A 4955-nucleotide genomic window follows, 5' to 3' on the forward strand; every position below is an offset into this window, starting at 1 on the left:
CCTAGAGAAAAAAAAAAAAAAAAAAAATCCTGAAGTTGGAAGTGGAAAATGGAGATAAGGTAAATTGGAAAGAGAAGTTTAATCGCTATTGCAAAAGTAAGGTAGGACAATCCTGAGTACCGGAACACTGGATCATCCAGTGCCTGCCCACCCCCACAGTAACATCTTTCAGGAAAAGGCAAAGAGGTTTCTTCACAAAGCTGTACAATGTGGGATTCGATAATCATAGAATCAAAGAATTGTTAGGGTTGGAAAGGACCTTAAGATTATCCAGTTCCAACCCCCCTGCCATGGGCAGGGACACCCCACACTAAACCATGTCACCCAAGGCCTCATCCAACCTGGCCTTGAACACAGCCAGGGATGGAGCATTCACAGCTTCCCTGGGCAACCCATTCCAGTGCCTCATCAGCCTCACAGTAAAGAACTTCTTCCTTATATCCAATCTAAACTTCCCCTGTTTAAGTTTTAACCCGTTACTCCTTGTCCTGTCACTACAGTCCCTAATGAATAGTCCCTCCCCAGCATCCTTATAGGCGCCCTTCAGATACTGGAAGGCTGCTATGAGGTCTCCATGCAGCCTTCTCTTCTCCAGGCTGAACAGCCCCAACTTTCTCAGCCTATCTTCATACGGGAGGTGCTCCAGTCCCCTGATCATCCTCATGGCCCTCCTCTGGACTTGTTCCAACAGTTCCATGTCCTTTTTCTGTTGAGGACACCAGAACTGTACACAATACTCCAGGTGATATGCAGAGTTTCAGGGTACAATAAACCTTTTCTAAGCAGACTGGTACTCTGAGGCAAGTCAAGATGGCAGCCTGCGTTCCCTTCTGCCCCAAGTCAAAAGTAGGACCTTCTCAAGGCATCTTACATTCAGGACAGCACAAAGACTGTGACTGAATCCAGGCTGCAATCCTAATTTGTCTATCCATGTTTTTACCTGAAAACGTTTCTAGTGTAGCACTGTAAATTGCCGATAGATGGCATAATGATTCCATGCTACAAGCAAAAGAAAATCCCCACTGAAGGAAATACAGTGCACAATTTTTGTTCCTTCTGTGTTTAATCCTAGTAAAGCTCCTTGTGAAGGAGTGAGCTCAGTAAATTAGTTACTTCGCTGTGGCCTTTCACTGTACTTTTAATGCTGAATTTTTCCATCTATGTTCAGTTTATGTATTCTCATAGATCTGCTAGCTTGGGTGGGCATTTTGATTTCTTCTCACTTTTAATTAGTTTCTGAAAAAACAATAACAACAAAAAAGTAGGTATGAGCTTTCTGATGCACATCTCATTTAGTTTTAATAATCAGCCAGCTCTGTGTCTTTACTTCCACTGAAGTTTGTGAATGAGCATTGCTCACCTGGTGCACTGAGTGTACTGGGGGACTGACTTAAAGAATACAGTAAGATTAGAGGCAGATGGCTGAAGCTGCTCTCTGCTTGTCTGCTGAAATTCAACAGCACTGCCTATCAGGGCCTGAATTACACACAAAACAGATTGTGGGCTGTTGCTGTTGTTGCAGTCCAGTGTGCGTTCAGTGTATTAAACCAGTATCAATGACAGGATCATGCTATTTTTCACAAGCAAATACTTAAAGACTAGCCAAGGTGCTAACAGCTTTACAGAAAGGAAAGTTTTGAGAGTAATTGCACTGAACCATTCAAAGGTGAATTTAAATGCTTTCCTTAATGGCGAAACGTAAGCAAGAAATGTACATAGCCAGTTTTGCTAGCATTCTGTGAAAAGGATTCAGCACAAAAATAAGTTCTGCTACATTTCTGTAAACTTCTTTTGCCCTCAGGGGAAAAAACCTCTCTTCCTACTTAAGAGTATCCACCAGCATCAGAGACCACATGATAGCTCTGTAAACAGCTATGGTTTGGATTGGAAGGGACCTTAAAGATCATCTAGTCCCAACTCCCCTTGCCATGGGGAGGGATACCAGTTTACTCAAAGCCCCATCCGACCAGGCCTTGAACACTTCCAGTGAAAGGGCATCCACAACTTCTCTGGGTAACCTGTTTCAGCTTAAAGCCATTACTCCTTGTCTTATCACATGCTATGTTGCTCATGGATTTTGACGTTGCATTCAGGGAGCTAGGCAGAATTTAATGGGTCTCCTCTGCTTTTTTGGTTTGTACTTGAAACCAAAGGTGACAAGAATCTGAAGATACGGATTTCAGTGTTATCACTGATGGCACTACATTAGTCTAGACCTCCTCTTTGTTCAACCCATTACAGACTGTCAGTTCTCATCCATCAGGCCAACAGTTCTTTTGCATTAGTGATAGCTGACTGAAGTAACTCAGACAAAACCAAGAATATGTCGTGAGTAGGACAGAAATTTTTAGAAACGTGCCAATTTCTACATAGCTGTTACTGAGGGACTGAATCCATCAGCAAAGAGACAGTTATAAAACAGGAAGGTCATCCTTGACTGCACTTTCAGGCAGTTGATAGAATTGCTCGGTTATTTCAACTGAACTGAAGCTGTTGCTTGGCAGTTTTATCTGCCTCCTGATCAGGGATTCACTTGACATCAAGCTGTAGAAACAACTTTGATAACAGTAAAAATTCTTCCCAGAAAAAAATCCCAGGTAGCATCTCCCAGATGATGTTCTAAGAAAATGAGTATTGGTTATATTTTGATAAATTTACACCTGCACAGCCTTGGATTTTTTATTTTTTTTTATATTCACATTTGTAATACTTTTGTTCTGGGATTTGGTCTTTTTACCTAGAAGGCAAACACTCAGAGCATGATATCAAAACTCACAAATAGCATTGTGCAATCCACTCCAATGAAATGCTATTATAGCTAGTCTTAATCAAAACAGACAACTATCAACCAAATTAATTCTCAGTTGTGTACGCTTAAAAATATGGTAACTGATGTATCTGTTTGTATGAAATTGAGCTATTAATATGTAAAGAAGTTATACAGTGAGAGAAGTGACCATTTACCTCCAACAAAACAGGTTGCGTGCCAATACAGCTATTCAGAACTTTGCATATATAAAGATATGCCTCTGCAATGAAAGCTGCACCCACAGTCAGGATTTCTACACAAAGATGGGATTCTAGCCAAGAGGCTGTTTAAGTGAATTCTCAGTTTATTAGCAGGATCATACAGAGAGAAAAGCTTCTTGGATTAAAAGAACAAATGAAGTTTTCTTCTTTTGGGTTCACACGGATTTAAGTCAAGTAACTGTATTATGTATGTTATAAAAATAAATTATTTGGTTATGGAAATCCTTAAAACAGGAGGGCACAACCATTCTATGTGGTCTGAGAGTATCCCAAAGCAGTTCCCTGGGGATGTTTAAAAAATAGCATTTTTACACTAACTGCATATAAAAACTAGTAATGTGAGATACTACTATGAAGGTGATGTCTTTCTGTTGTGTTATACTGGAAATGGTGTTGCGTATGGCTTTAATGTAAATCCTGCTGCCTCGTGATTTGGTTGGTAAGTACTTGCTTCATTAAAAAACAAGCAATGCTCAAAGTTATTCAGTTCAGAGAAGCTACTTTCTAACACTCTTCAGTTCCAGCATTATTTAGGCTTCCACCCTCAAACCTCCTGGATTTTCTTGCTTTTGTGAGTTTATGTGGCAGCAGAACCTCACGGATCATGTCTTCCTGGTTGTCTCTTAAGTAGAGACACCTGAAAAATACTACCAGACAAATAATTCAAATTATTCCACTCGCATGGGGTAACAGACACTTTAAAAATCATCCTAGTTTAACAGTTTTATTGAGTACCAGCTGATGATCAGGTTCATTGTCTCTGACATAGTCATGTTTAATAATAATGCTTTCAACATGTTCAGTAATTAATTCTGACTTAAGTGAGGTAAAAAGGAAGTAAGTGTAGCCACAGTGTTACAATGAATATGCATGATTTGTTACCAGCAGGGCATGCTGGTAAAGGGAAAATGGGGGTAGGGAAGCTATTACAGCCCTCTTGGTTTCTGTTGTTAACTGTGCCTACCTACTTAGTAGCAGCTTGTCGTGCTAGTTCTTGTACTGTCAATAAATTCTAGTTATTAGTCAGAAACTGCAGTGCTATAAATCATTGGTTAAAAGAAGACACTTTAGGCTTTGATTTTAATCTTTTGTGAGCTTTTTTGTAACCTCCTAGAAAAAGCTTGATCATTACTTTTTTTAATTACAACTACTAAGATTTAACTTAAAACTGTCTTAATTGTTAAGTGAATACACCTTTTACCAAGGACGATACATCATCTTCTCACACATTCACATTCTTCTGGTTCATCTGTGTCCTTCCACATTTTAAGTAGCTAATTCTTAGAATCAAATGGCTTGGTAAAGACCTTTAAGTTCATCAGGCCCAACCTTTTACCCCAGGGCTGCCAAGACCACCACTAAACCACGTCACTCATGGGCTTCATATACATGGCTTTTTAACACTTCCAGGGATGGCAATTCCACCACTTCCCTGGGAAGCCTGTTCCAATGCATGATCACCCTTTTGGGGAAGAAATTTTTCCTAATATCCAACCTAAACCTCCCCTGGTGCAGGTTGAACCAGTCACCTCTTATCCTATTCCTTTTCACTTAGGAGAAGAGACTGACACCCACACCAATCCCCTTCTCAGGTTGGAAGAAGCGAACTGTGTGCGTGGACAGGATAATCTGCACGACAGCCAGCCCCTCAGCAGCATACTCCCAAAAACCCCAGGAGCCAAGTCCGGGTTTCATCAAGCGCTTTCTGACTTTGCCCTTGCAGGTGCCCATTTACTGCTTCAGATTCCCGCATGAGCTCTGCCGCCTGGGCTTGGCGTTCCACCCTGCAGCCCCAGCACCACCTCGGCGGCGGCGAGGACAGAGCCACCATGTGCTTCTGCTCTGAAGGGAGGGTTCCACCACCTCACCCCGGAGCCAGAGCAGCGCCCTCAGACCCATCCCAGCCCTCGCAGGAGGCCTTGCTG

Source organism: Psittacula echo (assembly GCF_963264785.1).
Source record: "Psittacula echo genome assembly, chromosome: 5".
Classification (NCBI taxonomy): domain Eukaryota; kingdom Metazoa; phylum Chordata; class Aves; order Psittaciformes; family Psittacidae; genus Psittacula; species Psittacula echo.